Source organism: Pleurodeles waltl, chromosome 2_2 (assembly GCF_031143425.1).
Source record: "Pleurodeles waltl isolate 20211129_DDA chromosome 2_2, aPleWal1.hap1.20221129, whole genome shotgun sequence".
Classification (NCBI taxonomy): Eukaryota; Metazoa; Chordata; class Amphibia; order Caudata; family Salamandridae; genus Pleurodeles; species Pleurodeles waltl.
The window spans coordinates 215,658,916-215,667,369 of record NC_090439.1 but is presented as its reverse complement, the minus strand read 5'-3'; positions in this window follow the sequence as shown (position 1 = coordinate 215,667,369).

Here is an 8,454-nt window from a genome sequence, read left to right as displayed (position 1 = left end):
CTGGCTCCAGCTGGGCACACAGTTCATGTATAGTGGCTCTGTCAAGTCGGTATCGAAGTATAATATGTCGTTCTTCCATTGTCGACAGGTCCACCAGCGGTCGGTACACGGGAGGATTCATCCTTCTCCTCGCAAGTCCCAGCGGACGGTGCCTAGGAAGGACAACATGGAGCACAGAGTCAAGCAACCCACAGGTTTGTTCACATAGCTTGCACAGTACACGAATCGCTATGCATTGAAAGGCTTGTATGAGTGACAATGCAAGGCCTAGGCCTGTGTGACGCAGTAGCAATTAAGCCATGTGGGCCCTTGTAATGGCGGCTGCCTGACCTGAGAAGTGTGACAGTGGGATGTGAGGTCAACGCGCTGGCGTGGCACACCGTGGCGGTAGGCGGTCGAAGACCGCTGTGCGAAGGCACATTGGTTAACATTGCACCCTATGGGTCTCAGGAGCCAATGACGATGTGCGCCGGCGGTCGCGGTACGCACCGCGGCAGTACGCACCGCCGCGGGCGTGACCGCCATTTTCTATCTGCTTAACCACTCGAGACCTGACCATCCACAGGAGAGGACCTATACTGCAAGTGCTGCTGTGACCTCGGTCTGGAAGAGACAATGGCTGCTGCGACTGGGGAAAGGGCCCCTGCCTTCACTTCAGAAGAGTTGGAGAAACTTGTGGATGGGTCCTGCCCCAGTATGCGCTACTCTACGGTCCTCCAGACCAACAGGTAAGTACACTGGGTGCACGTTGAATGGGCTATGCCTGGGTTGTGTATGGTGGATGTAAGATGGTGGGGTGGGGTGGGGAGCGAATGAGGAGTGCAAGGCACGACAGATGAGAGCATGTGCCACATGGCAGGGTTGGGGAGGGGGGGGCAATCACATCTAACATGCAGAAAAATGTTGAAATTTCCTTTCCCACCCTGTACATGTCAAATAGGTCAGCGCCCATCAGAAAGTCGACATTTGGCGTGCCATCGCCAAGGAAGTCCGGGACCTGGGGGTCCACAACAGACGGGGCACCCACTGCCGAAAGAGGTGGGAGGACATCCGCCGCGGGACCAGGAAGACCGCCGAGTCACTGCTGGGGATGGCCTCCCAACGTAGGAGGGGTGCCAGTCGTACCTTGACCCCCCTGATGTCCCGGATCCTGGCGGTGGCCTACCCCGATTTGGATGGGCACGTGAGGACATCACAGCAGACACAAGGGGGTGAGTACCAGCACATTCTGCTATCTTTACACGCAGTGGAGGCGTCTGGGTGGGGGAGGAGGGCTGTGGGTGACATTAGGCCAGGGCGCTTTCTGTAGTGTAGTCCCCTCCTTTAGGCATGGCCCTGTGCCCCGCCCCCCACCTCTGTAGGGTGCCAAGTACAGCAATCCATGGTCCAGCATCACCCATGTGCGCATTTGTTGTCCATAGACCTATTGGCCTAGTCACAAGTACTGAGTAGTATACCCCGATTGCGCGGCGTAGTGCATGAGGCTCCTGTGTCTGTCCTCTCCGCCAACGGTGTTGACAATGCATGCACTCAACCTGTTTTTATTTCTCCCCCCACCCTTTTTCTTTATCTTCTTGTGCATGTGTGCATTAGCATCATCAGGCGGAGGAGAATTGGCATCGGAGCACGAGGGAGCTGCAACTCATAAGGCCCCGGTGGGCCAGGGTACAGACACCGAGGTCACCAGTGATACGGAGGGCAAGGGGAGCACCACAACGGGGACCCGTGGTGACACCAGCGACACCGACACGTCCTCGGAAGGGAGCTCCCCAGCGCACCAGCTCCGCCCTCCCAGCAGCCCCTCAGCCTTCGCTCCGTGCCCGCTCGCCCAAGAAGGCGGGCATCTCCTTCGCCCCAGGCACCTCAGGCCCTGCCCCTGTTACCCCTGCTGCCCTCAGTGAGGAGGTCATTGACCTCCTACAGACCATCATTGTTGGGCAGTCTACCCTTTTGAATGCCATCCAGAGGGTAGAGAGGGAGGTGCATCGGAGCAATGCATACCTGGAGGGCATTCATTCGGGTCAGGCTGCCCATCAACGATCGTTCAATGCTCTGGCCTCAGCACTGACGGCAGCCATTGTCCCTGTTTCCAGCCTCCCTCTTCTAACTGCCTCCACCCTGTCTCTGTCTCCTGTTCCTCAGCCTATCCCATCCACACCATCAGACCAGCCTGCACACACCTCAACACCCAAGGGCAGCTCATCCAGACATAAGCACCACAGATCACACAAGCATTCACCCAAGCAACACCCAGATGCAGACATGCCAACAGTCACTACCACCTCTGTGTCCCCCTCCTTCTCGTCTCCCTCCTCCCTCCCTGTGACGTCTCCACTCACACCTGCATGCACACCACCATCAGCCAGTACTTCCATCACCAGCACACCCTCCAGTACAGTCCGCACACGTGCAGTCACCACCCCCACTGCCATTTACACATCCCCTGTGTCCTCTCCCACTGTGTCTGTCACCCCCTCTTCCAAGACACACAAACGCAGGCAGCCACCCACCCAACAGCCAACCACCTCACGACAGCCTACGTCACAAGCACCTGCACCCAAAGACAGCACACCTGACTCTCCTACAACCACATCCTCTTCCTCCACTCCCATACCCACTACACCTACCCTTTACATTGGTCCTAAAAAACTTTACCTCTCCAAACTTAACCTCTTTGCCCCACCTGACCCACCCCCTCCATCTGCTAAGAGTCCCAAGAGCACCTCAGCCACCACCAGCCCTGCTTCAAGTGTCACCATTGTGCACGGGTTTTGGAGTCCACCCTTTCCCAGCACTGATACATCGGCCAGCAGCCAGGGGACAGCCAGCCCCCCCCCTGGAAAGAGGACCCGTAAAATCAAGGGCCGCCGCAAGAAGACTGACACGGCTGCCCCCAAGGAGCAAAGTCCTGGGCCGTCACCTGCCACAACATCCAGGGGAGGCAAGGGCCAGAGAGCCTCATCGAAGGAGGGCAAGGGCAGCAGGGCGGAGAAGTCAGCCAGCAGGGGCGCGGACCAGGAGGGCCCCACAAGCCCCATCCCGGGTGTGAGGGAGGACACCCACGGGCCCAGGACTCCGTCACAGAAGGGTCCAGCAACTGCACGGTCGGAGGGCGACTAAGCAGGGAGTCCTGGCCAGGTCTGGCTCCCTTGAATGACTGGACAAGCACCGCTGAAGAGGGCCCCGCCGTGCAGAAAGGCACCGCTGAAGAGGGCCTCGCCGTGCAGAAAGGTGCCGCTGAAGAGGGCCCCACCGTGCATAAATGCACCGCTGAAGAGGGCCCTGCCGTGCAGAAAGGCACCGCTGAAGAGGGCCCCGCCGTGCAGAAAGGCACCGCTGAAGAGGGCCCCACCGTGCAGAAAGGCACCGCTGAAGAGGGCCCCGCTGTGCAGAAAGGCACCGCTGAAGAGGGCCCCGCTGTGCAGAAAGGCACCGCTCCGCTGGGCCCCGCCGTCTCAAGCACCGCTCCGCTGGGCCCTTCCTGTCAAGCACCGCTCCGCTGGGCCCCGCCGTCTCAAGCACCGCTCCGCTGGGCCCCACCGTCTCAAGCACCGCTCCGCTGGGCCCTTCCTGTCAAGCACCGCTCCGCTGGGCCCCGCCGTCTCAAGCACCGCTCCGCTGGGCCCTTCCTGTCAAGCACCGCTCCGCTGGGCCCCGCCGTCTCAGGCACCGCTCCGCTGGGCCCCGCCGTCTCAAGCACAGCTCCGCTGGGCCCTTCCTGTCAAGCACCGCTCCGCTGGGCCCCGCCGTCTCAAGCACCGCTCCGCTGGGCCCTTCCTGTCAAGCACCGCTCCGCTGGGCCCCGCCGTCTCAAGCACCGCTCCGCTGGGCCCCGCCGTCTCAGGCACCGCTCCGCTGGGCCCCGCCGTCACAAGCACCGCTCCGCTGGGCCCTTCCTGTCAAGCACCGCTCCGCTGGGCCCCGCCGTCTCAAGCACCGCTCCGCTGGGCCCTTCCTCTCAAGCACTGCTCCGCTGGGCCCCGCCGTCTCAAGCACCGCTCCGCTGGGCCCTTCCTGTCAAGCACCGCTCTGCTGGGCCCTTCCTGTCAAGCACCGCTCCGCTGGGCCCGCCGTCTCAAGCACCGCTCCGCTGGGCCCTTCCTGTCAAGCACCGCTCCGCTGGGCCCCCCGTCTCAGGCCCCGCCGTCTCAAGCACCGCTCCGCTGGGCCCTTCCTGTCAAGCACCGCTCCGCTGGGCCCTTTCTGTCAAGAACCGCTGGCCCATTGACAGTGCCGGTTCTGTGTCGAGCTAGTGTTCACGCTGCACTCGGGGCACCCTGCCTCCTCCATTACCTGTGGAGTCTGTAATCCACCTGATGGCCTGTGTCTCTGCACTCCCCAGGATGGAACAGTGGGCAGACCACCCACTGTAGAGACTTGTGAGACTGTGGCTTTGCACTCCCCAGGATGGCACAGTGGGCATGGTGGACCCTTCATGGATCTGGCGTCGTGGACTCATGTGACTGAGGTGCCCCCCCTTCCCTTCCCCCTGAGGTGCCTGTAGTTTTGTCATCTGATGCCCCAGCAGTGTTCTCTCCAACGGACTCAGGTCTCCTGTGTGGACTTTGCCCATGTGTTGATACACTTTGGCCCACGGACAGTGGAAATTTAAGTGACTGCGCAGGACTTATTGCCTATGTTTACCGGTTTCGCAATGTTCTTACTTGATTTTTTACAATTCATATTGCTATTTTACCATGACTTCAAAGAACCTCTTTTATACATAAATTTTGTTTCTCACTTTAATTATGTCTTTGCATTATTCCGGGGGGTTTGGGTGGTGTCACTGTGACTTGGTGCTCTGCATTGGTGTGTAGATAGTTGGGGGGGGGAGGGGGAGGTCGCATATGTGTGTGCCCGTAAGCTTTCCTCCTTCGTACTCGTGGTAGATGAGCAGGTAGACAATAGCTGGTAGGATGTTTAATTCGGGTTCCATGCTGTTCTCCGTCCTCGTGGAGTGTGTATAGGTGAGCGTTTTCCCGTTCGTAGTCTGTTTCCGCCGTGTTTTTATCGGCGGGGCTCCCGCCCCGGAAAAGGTGGCGGGTTGGTGAGTTGTGATAGTGTGGGCGGTACATTGTCTGCCGCCTGCTTGTTGGCGGTGACCGACGCGCTGTTTGTGTGTCCCGCCGTGGCGGTCGGAGTGTTAAGGTGGCAGGCTGTGTTGGCGGTTACCGCCAGGGTCAGAATTCCATTTTTTGGACCGCCTGCCTGTTGGCGGGTTGGCCGCCGCTTTATCACCGACCGCCATGGTTGGAATCACCCCCTAATTCTAGGTGTTTGACTATAGTAGAAAATCGCTTTTTAAGAAATTTCTTACGATTGCCAATGAGTACCCCTCTCATCCCCCTCAGATTTGATTTATCTCTAAATGAGATACACAACATAATTGCATTAAGACCACTTAAGTACTGGGTTCGCCTTTGGTCCTCTGAGCATCTGTCTACTCTCCAGATAGCATTAGAAGAGTTCTTAGTAGATGATTGTGTAGTAAAGATCCCATGGTTGAGACACATTAGAGATTTGTGTAAACTTCTTAATATGGAAGAGGTCTGGAGTGCTCCTCAGAATCTGACCAAGGAAGTAAAAGACCGAATAAATAGGTCTTATTGGGAGAATATTTTGTTCCACATATGGTATAATTGTAAAGGAATTCGGACCTTGCAGTTTTTAGACCATAAATGTAGTCCTAAATTTGAGGTATATATGGACAACGTAAATCCCCCCTATGTTAAAGCGCTTTATATTAAGTTCAGGTTAGGGATCCGCCCGCTCAAGACATTTACTGTGAAATGGAGAGCGGAGGACCGGAATTTAATATTTTGTCATTTTTGTAAAAAAACTACAGAGTCACTCGCGGAACTTTATGTTCTTTTGCCCTAGATATGTGGCCCCGAGGAAGAAGTGGATTGCCCCATTATGCAGACTATTGGGGATAAGGGAATGGAATACAGCATTGCGATTGATGATAACTGATACAAATGATAAAATTGTATTTTCAGTTGCAAGATATCTGCAAAGTGCATGGGCTATAAGAACTAGAGAGTTGTTAGAATTGTCTATTTTAAAAATTGGTCATAGCTATTTATTATAACAATTTATTATTCGATTTGATTGGAACAAGATAACGAGGTATTAACTTTTTATATTTAAAATGATAGGATTTTAAGATTTAAAGAATAATAATGTTTGTATTGTATTGTCTTAAAATCATGTGATTTTAAAATTTATTTAGGATTTTAATATGTATAATATGGTATTTTTTTTTTTTTTTCTTTCCACAAATCGATATGTTATGGTTTTAATTGTTCACTTTTATGGCTTTTTAGCCGAAATAAAGTATATTTGACTGTAAAACACATCAATGTATACATGTCAACAATTAACATATGCACAGAGAGGGTGGCCAAGTCAGAACATAACCCAGTCATGTTGGCCACTAGTATACCCTGGTATTTGCCCATCGCATGCCACCATGACAGGAGGGAGTGAAGACAACACCATCTGTACCCTGGCACGTTCCCAAAATTGAAGTCACAACAAATATACAACCCCTAAACAAGCTGCCCATAGAAACAACAAATGACACAAATAATGAGACATGTCCTACACGTGCACACACCCAGACCTCTGTACATGAGAGGGGAAGGCTGACATCAAGTACCACAGAGGAAAATGTGATATCCTTGTTTGTTTGATCACAACTGTGCATGTGTCTGTCTGCTGGGGAGTGTGCATAGTTCCGTTGAGTAGCAATCGTGAAGGGTCTAGATCCCCGCTCAATAAACCTACACACCACTGCTCTGGCTATATAAACGTATGACATTGTCAGGGGCCTGATGCATGTGTACAGGGGCTGAGTAAACTGGAGCTCTGTTAACCTGCACCTTCACATGCAAACATGGGTTTGTGTTGCCATACAAACACACACAGTTGTGATAATGAGTAGGCTGGCTTCCATGCCAGACTGCAACACTGCTACACAGTGGTATAACAATGTATGTGGCAGTCATAACAAACATGTGAGTGCCTAGTTGGAGGCATGCACACAGATACCACATATCTTGGCACACATACCACTACAATGGCTCAGGCATAGCAATGTGTATGGATTCTGAACAAAAGGCAACCTAGCACACAAGTAAGGGCAAAGATATCACAAGATCAGTGACTGAAAGAAATGACCTTCACATGTGTTCCAACATATGAAAACATAGGTGGCACTGATGTGACTACACATGCATTTTTCAAATCCTAGCATGTGTAAATGCAGGAAGATAGTAATGTGAGGTTTCACATTCCACGAACACACCACTGTGGTCATATGTTACAGAAATGACACTACACATGCCTTTACACACACACATGGCATTTACCAACCTTTAATAACACATGTGTACATAACATCTCCCGCAAATAAGATGCATAGGGAACCATATGTCACACGTGTAGCAGAGCATCATGAAGTTAAATACAACAACACACCACAGAGTGGACACACATGCAAAGGCAAATTGCCAATGGTAACATTTTGTCAATGCAGTCCTAGCCCACTGCATTCTCCGAGTACAAATTGCCATGGTTGTCAGATGCCTTACCATGTGCTGGACATAGGCCATCATATATATTGTGTTGTTAGTATGTGTACATTTGTATCATAGAAATAACAATGTAGGCCTCCCACAAATTAGTACTCAAACACATATGTACACACATAGCACACATGTGCCAACATGTATGTGGAAAAGTGTAGCTACACATGCACATATGTACAAGGTATGAGTAAATGCATGCAGCAGACTCAGACAAACCTAAGGATTCAACATACCAATGTCACCGTTATGGCATTACTGGATAGTTACGCACATGTAGCCATACCACATATACAACATTGTAGAACAGCCCATGTGACATGGTAAGTGAATCAGGGTGCATTCAAGATCTACAATTCAAAAGTCCACGGAATTCTGTCATGCGTAAAAAATGACGCAAACGAATCAAATCCACACTGTGCAACATCAGTAAAATGACACCTGGGATCTGAGCTTCAATCACAAGTTCACACGTCTTTTAACGCACCATGGTGAAAAATTGACGCATGACCGTCATGCGCCGAAAAAGTTGACGCATACACCATACAATTCCCCTAAGATAAAAGACGCCTAACCCCTGAACGTCTAACGCACGTCCACATGCAATTTCATGCAAAATGGGGAAAAAAAGGACACATGACTGGAAACGTCACGCACAAGCCCAGGAAGTATATGAAACAGGACATCCAGGCTGCAAACATAGTACAGTGAGTTCACTTTCACTTCACAGTCTTATTGGCTGTGACTGTGTGAGGGTGTGTGGAGCTGGTGCTCTAGGAGTTTTGGGGTGTTTGAGTGTTTATTGTGCTGTGTCCATTAGGTGTTGTGTTTTATTTGGCTTGAAATCTGTCTTTTGTATTGTAAG